This window comes from Aquila chrysaetos, chromosome Z (genome assembly GCF_900496995.4).
Source record: "Aquila chrysaetos chrysaetos chromosome Z, bAquChr1.4, whole genome shotgun sequence".
In the NCBI taxonomy this organism is placed as follows: domain Eukaryota; kingdom Metazoa; phylum Chordata; class Aves; order Accipitriformes; family Accipitridae; genus Aquila; species Aquila chrysaetos.
Genome location: NC_044030.1, coordinates 23918363 through 23929968, shown reverse-complemented (window position 1 = coordinate 23929968; position 11606 = coordinate 23918363).

Genomic DNA, 11606 nt, shown 5'->3' with positions numbered 1-11606 from the left:
AAAGATCCATTTTTTAAGATAATTTTAAGTGTTCATGATGTTCACCAGTGCCACTGCCTGTACCTTTAGCTCAGTGCCTAAAATTGCTTCCTAGTTCAATATCCTAGTTGCTGAAAATGTTTTGCACAAAGACAAGGACTTAATCTATGCCTGTGTTTTTGTAGTAAACGGCTGAGCACTTTTCTGGTATGGTTCTCTAATTTTGCTCCCACCCAACAGTATTTCATTCTGACCTGGTTTGCCTAGTTTACTTAGAAAAAGATCGCACATCAGCCAATGTCAAAAACATAATGAAAGGCAAGATTTATGGCTTCTATTGTTTGTTCACAAGCTTTTTACCTTATTGTGGAGGAAATGAGATTGGTTGGATGCAATTTTGTTCTCAATGAATCCTTGCTGACTGTTAAAAAGTGGTTTGTATAATATCAGTAGATCCTTGTGTTTTAAATTTTCAAACTTTCAGTATTTTCTCTTAAAACTTTTGCTGATCAGTTAATCTAATTGGCTAAGGCAAACTTCTCTTAGCTCGCACAGCTTAAAGTACAAGCCTCTGCACAATACCCTACAGTGTAGAGCAGGGTTTGGAAACTTATGTTGCAAGCCATTGCTGACTAGACAAAGATCAGCCTATCCAAATGATTTTAAGGAATAGACTACCAGACATAGGATAAAACAACAGCCAAATCCTATACCTCAGGACCAGCAATAAGTACAGGCTCTTAGGCTGTTAGCAAGCAACTCACCCAGGGAGAATAACAAAGGCATAGAAAGACTTGGTTACATTAGTCAGTGTAATTACTCTGAGTTTTGACTAGCAGTAGTGACTATTGTTATTAAAGGCTATGATAGGATTTTTGCAATGACGTCTTGGAAAGCTGTGAGTAACTTAAACTCTTTAGGTGGTGAGGGAATATGTTACATTAAGAGTAGACTCAAAAAGCAACAAAAACAAAATGTATACAACAAACATGTAGATGTTCCTGATAAATAAGTCAGGGCTGAACATACAGGGAGGAGGAAGAACTCTTGATGAGCCTAGAAAACGTTACCACTAGAATAAAGGAATATAATTCAGGGAAGACTTGTGGGCTGAGGCAAGTACTGTTAGCTATAGCAGATATTTCATAATTGTAGAGGTTGGAAGCATCCGTAATCAGTCTTTTGAATCATTGTAGTAACAGTGTGTAGAAAAGAATATCCGCAACCATTGCGTGCATCTTTCATACTTCCGTGAATTAGATCACCATGCCTTCAGTGTTTCACAGTCACTAATGTGTCCCTGCAGCACTGCTGTGAAGGATGAAGGTGGCGTTTTATAAGAGGAGTTGTAACAAAAATGGGCCATGAAGCAGCAGGAGGCAGGGTGAGGTGGGGGGTTACACGTTTGGAGTGCCAAAAGGTATGCTCCAACATGGAGCTCCAACATTTGCGTAAGAAATTAGTGAACTTGACCAGTTCCCCGTATTTTTTTGGTGTCACCCTCTGGCTTTTGGGCTATTTTTAGCACACACTTTTAACTTGCTCTCAGAGAACTCTGCACAACTTAATAATCAGTATTGTCTCTGCTTCCATCTGTAAAAAGGAGGCACAGAAACGCTAAAGCTACATTTTCAAAAGCAACTTTTTCCGCTGGTGTATCCAGAACTTATGGCTGCGAAGGACTTAAGCAGACCCACCTCTCCCAACATCTGTAACTGTTACCGGACAGGCCTCCGGCTGTCCTGGGGCTCGGTGTAGCAGCAGCAGCAGCCCCCGCCAGCGCCGCGCGTCCTCCTGGCTCTTCTGCAGCAAGCGGCACGGGCGTGCTGGTGCTGGGGAATAGGCTCTTCTGGTGGAGCCATTAACTTTCTCCCTCGGGGATTTTAACTCTAGTTTTACAACTGCTTGCTTTTACTAGAGTCAATAATTTTCATGAATGGTCAGAGAGCGCTGTGTGTGTCGGATATCAAGCTGGGACCTGTAGCTCATTCACAATTAGGTTTTCTCTTTACTTTTTCTTATGAGTGCTGGAGAATACAGCAATAAATCAAGAAAATAGCACAGTAGTGGACATACATGACTGTTCAGATTGGCACATGAGGCGCATACTCCCACAAATGCTATGGTCCAAGACAGTGACATATGTTGTTTTGTTTCGTAGGAAAAAAGAAAAGAAAGATATTTTTAGCAACTAGTAGAAGATAAGGGAGTTCTGAGTGCACTGAATAAAGTAATTTCTCTGACATACTACTTCCTTTCTGTTTGTTTTATTTCCAGTAGCATCCACATATCATTCTGGAAATAGGAATGAAATCAGAAAATCAGTCTGTAGCACAGGCTTGGCATGGAAATGTTGTACTTTGGGGTAGTACAAGTTGAGGCCCGCCAGATCGAAGGTGAATAGCGCAGTCCCAATTAGCGACAAACACACACCTCCAAAATACTCCAAGAAGCCAACCGTTACCCAGAGCCATTTCAGAAGTCACCCCTCTCTCAGGCGCAAATAAAAGGCACCTGTTGTGGCCGTGAGTTACTTTGACACACTGGCATACTGAGTGTACAGCATGCTAGCTTGTGCCCTCTAAGATCCCAAATTATCAAGAAGGATCTGTTCTGTAGCACAGGAATTGGTTGTGGTGCATAGGAAATTGGGAGGTGTCTAGTGCCGTTCACCTTTCTGCCCACTCCCAGAGGGACAGCAGTCATTCCTGTCCTGCTCCTTTGCCTCCTACCTGTATTGTAAAAGCAAACTCCTGGCTCAGAAATAGGCAACATGAGGCCCTTAATCCGCTTTCCTCTTCCACACTGAACTTGCATAATCCACAAGAGAGCCAGGCCAAATCTGGTTATTTATAATCCAGCAAAACTCTGGCCCGCTGTCTGCATTGCCTCAGAGGGGGTTTCCTGTAGTGCAGGAGCGTGATGTTCACCATCCTGCTTCTGGTAGTTCGCTTTAAGAATAATAGTGCTAAAAATCATCTACATAAAATGTAGCAACATGATCTATTTTAAATACATATTTTGCCTCAGATATACCTAGCACGCTGTGTATAGATAGTTTTGTTCATTATAGTGTCAAAAATGATTGAATGCTTTTATTATATGAGTTAGAGTATTGAAATTATGTGTTGTGAAACGAACATCTCTGCCCATCCCCAATAGCTTGTTACTGCTGTGAGGCATCTGGGGAAATGTTTTTCTTGGTTTTGCATGGTATTCCTAATCTAACGCATTTCTTAGTGTTTTCTGGGGTTTAAGGCTTTAAGGTCAACCAGAAAACAGTATATTACTCTCCAAAGGGGGAAAAAAAAAAGGACATAGGTAAATATTCTACCAGTCATTAAAAATCCAGTTACTTAAAGGCACTATATGATCTCAAGAGAGATATGGGGATGGTGTGATCGTGGGGTTTGTGGGAAGAGGTTTGGTGCTTCATATGTAATTCCAAGAGATACAGGAAAGCCCAGCTGCCTAAATTGAGTTCACATGTACCAGTCTGAAATTAAAAAGAAAGTTGCATGATTCTCAGGAACAAACCTTACCTGCTATTGGACAAGATGTTACTGCACTATCTGCAAACAAGTTGTTGTCTGTTTTCATCAGGATACATAACTTCAATTGCTGTTTGCATTTCTGAGATTAGTGTTTACAAATACAATAGGCAGGAGCGTAAAATAAAAGGGTATTGACTTTGCAGTAGGGCCCAGGCAGGAATTACTACAAAAGAAGAGAATTTTGTCCCCCTTGGGCCTTCCTTGTGGCCCAGCAGAACAAAGAACCCTTTCTGATGCCAGTCTCAGGTTGTCTTCACCTCTCAAGCACATTAGAACAGTGCAAAGCCCATTAAAGCAGTTGGGAAAAAATGAGTTTTCAGGAAACCTGCTATGACTTCTTTCCCTGGACCATAATCCCTAAGACAGACCAAAATTATTCCCTGTCCAAAAATTGCCCAATAGCTGATTAAGTGTGGTTTAGACTTACAGGTCCCAGAGTGCCCCAGCAGAAGATGAGCTGTGCTTCATGTGTTCCTCCACATCAGAGCAGTACAGTCTCTGATGAGGGAACTTCACAGCACAATCACCCTGATAATAAAGGAAACCTGTTAACGATTAGAGTGGTGGCCTCACTTAAAATGCATTAAGAGATTTAATGTCTGGTCAGTAGCAGCCAAGCACCCCAGAAAGGAGAGAAAACTTGAGGGTCACCTTTCAGCAGCCCAAGGGGTGTAGAAGAGCAGAGGTGGTGTGCATGGCCAGAGCCCAGCTGAGGGAAACTCGCCTGCACTGAGCACAGTTCCACCCTTCTGCTCAAAGCCTGTGTGTCTGTAAAACATGGTCAGTGACACTTCCCAGAATGTGAGAGCTGATCTACGCTGTTTCAATCACTCAGCTGAAATGTCTGCTTCACATGTGCATCAAAAAGATTTGGGTTAACCCTGTGAACCTAGTTTTGATCTTGTTTATCCAGCCTAGGAATGCCAGTGGAACAGCTCAGGATTTACAGTTGTGTGAGATCAGATGGATGGCTTACCGTTTCAACATCCCCGGTGTTTTGGCATGTAATTTAGGTACGCAGTGTTCTTGGATTCTACTTCTACCTAATTTCTTGGAAATTAGGATAGATACCATTAATCGTAGAAAAGGATTTGATTAAGGTCCCTCTTTTGTATCACAGAGAGTCATTCCCTACCTTTCAGATCTTTGCCGACCTTCCTTTCAGGGACTGGGATAACCCCACTCCTTTCATTTTCCTTCAGAAAGCCTCTCCCCAGCCTCAGGACATTGTGTGCTATATTATCATGGATTATCAAATACACCTAGGTGATGTGAGTAGGTTATTTAACTCACACAGCTGCTAGACGTGGGCTCCTGTCACTAAAGCTTGCTTCTTTGTGACCGTTTGGGCAGAGGGAACTGGGAAAGTGGAGAGGTGTAGCATTGGGCTTTGGCAAGAGGGGAGGAGGGGTGCACAACTGTGCCCTCCCCTGCCAGTGCCCAGCTCCTTCCTTCTGACTTTAGATGTTCAGATCCTTCAGTAAAAGGACAAACAGCAAATCAAACTCAGGGAAGAGTGCCCTGTTTCTGTCTCTCATGTGTGATCTGGCAATGCTGTGAGCTTTAACAGTTACAGCAAATTGCAAGTCTGCTAACTCAGGGCTCCCCACTGAAAGAACTTGCTCAAATTGCTCAAATTCCTGTATTTCAGAGTGAAAAGCATGAAATACATCTTTTCTCACTTTGTTGATCAAAGTACACTTTTAAATAGTAGCAATTTAGCACTTTACATAGCTGTTTCCTGCCATGGTTAACTTTCCAGAATCTGACAGAAATGTTTCCTGCTGCTACAGTTAACTTACTGATAACTTACTGCTGTTTATTTACAAACACAATGTTCAGGCATCCTTTTTATACCCTCCCCCTTTCCTTTTTCGGAGGTTTTTTTTGTGCCATACAGCCCTGTCCTCACACAACCTTCCTGTGAACATCACTGCCAGCTTGGGTGGGCTACTAAGGAAACACGAAGAATTTGTTGGGCTTGGAAAAAAATACAAATGGACTGCTAATTTGTAAGAGGCTACAGGTGGTTTTGAATGGCCGACTGAAGTCTGTGCCGGAAATATTACAGCTCCTGAGCCTCCTGGGGGACTTCACCAGACGGGGCTCTACAGTTGCGCTAGTGACTCATGGGTAGAAACTCACCTCCGAGCAAACGGTAGTGAGGAAAAAGTGACCAAGCCAAAATGAGTCACGGGGAAATGAAACCTCCAGAGGCCAGGCTGCTTTGACAGTCTGCTAACACACTTAACTCTAGCAGCTGTCAGTACAGTCAGTGATGCAACTGATTGCATAACTGGTGGGAAAGTAAATCTAGATAGAGCTGTAAACCTGTGGCAGTTTAGTCCTAAACTTAGCAGCCTCTAGGACTTGCTGTCCAGTAGCTTTGTTGTAGAAAGTTGGATGGTCAATGGTAAGTCTTGAGTGAATGGGTACAGAGAATTTTATTAGGAGCTTAAAACACACTGAAATTTCCAGCTAAGAAATGCAGCTTTTGGGAAGACGAGTTGTTGAAAGGAGAAATCACGGCACAAAGAGCTTTCTGCATTCTTATATTTGTTAATGGGAATCTGTTGAGATGAACTGAAGACTCGAGACTGCAAAAGCCACCTGCGAATATGTGAAAAAATGCACGAGAAACCTGCTCAGCACTTTCATCCTGAGGTTGTGTCTTGGAAGAAAGAAATCCCTACTGTTGTGACTTCTTGAAACTTTCAGGATCTGTTCTAAGTTACATAAAGCAAGTTTACCAATGATACAATTATCTGTCTGGACAGATTCATGGGTTTAACTTTGGACACGTGCAATATGAATTTGAAACAGTGCTGTGCAAACAGGATACTCTTTCTTTGTGTAAAACATCAGCTGTTGGTTCACATCTCTTCCTCTGGAATCAGCAGCTGGAAAATATTAGATGAGTCACAAGGAGTTGAGAGCTTTGAAAAGCAGCATGCTCCAAGTGACATACAGGGTGAAGTCTCTAAACCCACAACTTAAAACACCAAATTGGAGCCTTCAGAGTGGGAATAGAGTTAACTTCTCTGAAATGTTACAAATTGACAAGCAGGATCAAGCTAACACACTCAGGCAGTATCAGAAAGGGCGAGGTAGAAATGAATACACAAAGAGCATGAGCATCCTTTTGACTTTTTTTTTTAAGCAGCATTGATTTTGCAGTGACACTGCTTCCTGAGATGATTTACAACAGCCTACACAGCACTTTGAGCTCTGGCCGTACCCTGACAGACAGATGGTAGCTCAGAGCTCTGGATGCACTTACAAAACATTTTAGATTAATAGGTTTAGGCAGCCAGGATTGTCAGTATGCTAGTAGGTTACCTGAGGATTTTAGGTTATGTTTACACAGCAATTAAACTATAAATGCAGGATGTATATTCTTCTTTATTCTGCAACATAGGTAGGCAGTATTTGCGAATCCAAATATTGGACTCTTTCTTCAGGAGGATGCAAACTACACCACGTCTGCTGTGTTTTACCATGTTCCCCCACTTAGCCTGGGACAAGAGACATGGGGTCTAACTGTGGTGGCCATTGTGTGAATGTTGACAGGCATGTCCCTGGGCAGAGGCAATGCCAGGGTCTTGAGGCCCAAGCTGGGCTAAGCAGGCACAGCTGAGGCATCCAGGCATGCCCCTGCTCCCCACACAACTGTCCAAGAGTATCATCTCCTGAAACATTTTTCCCCAGAGGGGCTGCCAGCCTGCCTCCACTCCTGCAGCTCCCCACTCACAAAATGTGGGGAGAAAACCCATGAACGATTGTCCTCTAAAGTCAAGTTTGCTTCCTGTGTGTTTTCAACAAGATGTTTCAGAGCTCTGTGTCTGAAAAGGAAAATATCTATTGCAAATTGGAGTGTAACACTCGTGTTTTGTCTCTGCAGACCTTGTACCCCTTAAGTACAAGAGACAGTACAGAGACAGTTTTGTCTCTGTGCTCAGAGAGGCACAACTTCTTCTGAATTTCCTATTTCCCCTTAATTGCTTGCTATATTCTCTCCATGTTTATTTTTTTTTCTCCTGGTCTTTCCTTTCAGGGAGAGTGTAAATTACCCATGTTTTCATGGCTGTAGCAGCAAAGCCCATGTAAGTTCCTGTATTTCTGTCTTTTACTTCACTGGAACTCAAATGAATCTTAGAAAACAGAGATGTGAGGGACCACAGGAACGGGTCTCATGCCTTAGCACATAGTTCATAGCCCCCTTGGACACAGTCCGCAGCATGAGTAAAAGGTAAGTGGGGAATGCAAGTCTTGTGTGGATGGTTTTGGAAATGTATGGGCCCACACTGTGTTTGCCAGGGAAGTTTTTAGGAAGCCATAAAAAGGCAGAAATTCCTGATTCTATTCTATCATTATTTCATGATGGGATCATCTGGCTTTCAGTTACAGGTAATACAAATAATAACAGGTATTTGCCAATGTGTTCTGAAAGATCTCAGAAGATAAACATTGACAGCCTTTCCCTTGGCACGCTACTCAAGCACATTCCTATCCTTCCACCTTTGAAAGACTTTTCCAAATTTCTAGGTATTACCTTAACCTCTTATATGGCACTGAAGACTACTCTATCTCACTCTACCCCCACAAAGAGCAGTTCATTAGCTTCACTTCAGACTAAACCAACCCATTTCTTTCAGTTACTCCCCATCAGCCACAGTCTCTGCCAACATTAGCACTGTGCTTGCTGCATTCCCCTGGACTCTTGCCACTGTCCACCCATCTCCTCTGAGCTGGGGTGCCCAGGTAGGATGTCTTATTCCAACTGTAGCCTTGCCAACGCTGAGTAGTGCTAAATTATTACCTCACTTGGCTTGCTGGTTATACTCCAGGTTATTCCAGTATCATGTTTGCTTTTTTTCTCACAGGAACATGATGCTGTAGAGACAGTTGTGGGCTCATTTTCATTCTATTTAAATTTGCTTTTTGAGTTTGAACTTCTTATCTGGAATATTGTGGGTTTTTTCTTTTGTAATGTGGTAATACAGCTTTAATAGTGGAAATTTAACTGGAGTCTGGCATTAAAGTAATATTGATTTAAAACTGTTACTGTTCTTTTACATAGGCTTTATATGAATGCAGACAGAATTTAGCTAACTCCCACTGAATAAACTTATGAATATGAATCAGTTTTTTAACCCACCTCCTCAGGATGTTGTTAGCAGCATAAACTCCAAGGTGTAAGGGTTAATGTTTTCTTCATTTGGTAATTAACAATGCAGGCTTTTTTAGTACTGGAATTTAACTCATAACACATGCTGTTCTGCCCTACTTTTCATTTAAAATGTGATGCTTGTTGGTAACAATAGCTAGTTCCTAATTAGTGATTTTATCTGCATAGCTTAAAATGCTTAGTGAAAAACAGGTATCCATTATTATTCCTATTTTGTAGAATTCATCTTTGGTTTTTTCTTGTTTGATTTGCTGAGGGACGAATATTGATTTGCCAGATACTCCATGATATGTTATTACAAGGTTTGCAGTTAGAACCAACGTTTCCTAAATCAACCTACTTGACCATGATGCTTTAAAAATACTCTCACTAGCCTTTCTATTGCACAAATAATTATTTAACGAGGGGGTTAAAAAGGTGACTTATCGTGCCGTGCTGCATCAACTGACTGTGAGACACATTCAGTGCTTTTTCTTCCAATTGTTTTAATCAACTCTTCAGCTACAGGAAGCCTCCCCACCAACCTGAGAAACACCAACCTGCTCCATTCCCCACCCTTGCCCTACCACCACCTCTCTAGATCAGCTTTTATGCTGCTGATTCTCAGATCCAGCTCAAGGACAAAATTAAATGTTGCCATCCCAAGGATGAGAGCAGTAGAACTTCTTTCACCTTTGCTCTTAATGTAGCAAAGTTCAGTTGTGCCGTGGCTGCATCCAGCATATAGCTGGGAGAGATTCCCAGCCTCCTCCCCCGGCTCCCCAGCCCCAGGCCCTGATGTGGGGGTGCTGAGGACACCGCTCACCCCAACCCCTTGTATGCACGAGGGGGTACCATATGTACACTAGACAGGAGCAAACCTGTGGTGCATGCAGCTAATGTCTCAGACAATCAAACCGTATAGTTTCTTCAACAGATGTCTAATAAGGATTCATGGAGCATTACAGGAAAGATGTGTACGAAATCCTAGAGGCATTCCTTAAAATGGCCATACTGTTGTTTTTTAGGTACGGTCACTCTGTAACATTTTGTCTTTTTTTTTAATCTTAGGAAGCTGAGGCTACATATGTGCCACAGCCACTATTGCTGATGCAAAGGCGTATGTCACCTTTGCCTGTTTAGGAAGCCTCTATTAATCATAATGTATATGAAATCATCTTTGGCAAATTTCAGTCTCCAGAATGTTAGCGTATTATAAGTTGTTTTATACAGTAAGGAGTCTTTTGTGTTTATTATTAACAAAAGGCCTGTTATTTCTGGTATTCAAGAATGACTTTTCAGTTTTTGTAGTTTGATCAAAGACCCGAAGCCACAGATCCTTATGTCTTTATTAAAATGTGGCATGTTGCTGTGAAGATTAAAAACCAGTGCCGAAGGTCAAGCAATCATTATTTCAGCAGCTGCAAGTTCCAAAGGAGTGTGCAACCCTTTTAAATATTTCAGCTTTAAAAGCTTTTCTGGTGCAGCAAATTTAAGTATTACTAATAATAGGATTGGGATTTAAAGGCCTTTTAATCACCTTTCATATCTCCTTTAGAAATGGTTCACTTAATTCCCAAAGCCAGTGGGCCACAGGTTAAAAAAATAAAATCAATTAATCATTACTGTAATTCTATTAACTGTTTCTCATCATTTACATATGTAGATAGATGTGTAGATATAAATATATAATGTCTATACATATATACATATACTACAGATAGATAAGATAAAACTGCTTTCAAATCAGAGAGTTAGCTCTAACCCAAATTCATTGCTATCTGTTGTGTTTCCTGTGGTGAGATCAGTGGCCATTTGGATCAGGTGCTGTGTGTGCATGGTCAGTTTTCTGTGATACAACCGAAGCCATCAAACCAAACTCAATCCCTGTGCAAATTCACTTGGTGGGATAGACAGTCAGGGCATATGGAATTGCACTCGTTTTGTCTCATGACTGGAAAACTTCATGGGCAGACCTACATCTGGTATTAATTGGTAGATCACTGCTTGTGATTTAAAAAAAATGCTGCTCTATCTGTTTTCTGTGCTAAAATGAAACCAATATATGTTCTAAAACTTAGAAATGAGGATATTACTTTTTCTCCCAATAAAAGTATTTTTAAACAGAAGACTGTATCAACTTTCTTTTAAACTACACTACACACACTAGGAAGATGGCCTTTTAATTCAGTTTATCAGAGGTGGAAAATGAAATATATTGTATTGCCATGCACAGCCCCACAGTCTCCTCCTGGGATTACTAAAAATGGCATGAAGTGTCACATCTGACCCAGCCACTCAGCAGTCTTGAAAGCGAAGTACATGACTACCATTGTCCAGCAGCTATCATTTCCCAGATCCAGGTCTGGCATTTAGGTTATCTTAATAGCTATTGTTTAGCAGACAACAAAAGGAATCACCTTTTACTTCACCAGATATGCCCCCCAAAACCCTCAGAAGTCACGTAAAGAACAGGTGCAAACAAACAGAAAAGGAGCCCTCCCCTTATTGTAACAAGGAAACAAGAGACATGACAGCTACCCTTAGAGCTTGCATATTTATTGAACAAATCCTACTAAAATAGCTAAAATACATTGGGTACTTGTAGTGCATTATTAAAGATCACATTGTTACAAAAGCCTGCGTTTTCAGCAGTACACAACTGCAACTATACATAAATGCCACAACTGCTGAATATTACTTCTTGCTCTATATACAGCACAGTAGATGTATCTAATCTATTGGAAAATAAAATGTACAAGAAAAGGGATACAGCAGGTGGAGAAAGGAAAGAAATCTAGAAGTGCATTGCATGCATTGGTATTTAACAGTCAGAAGCTAAACCAGTTCAGAACAAGGCCTGCCCTGTGAAAGGAAGAGCTAAAAGACAGTTATATAAAAAATTA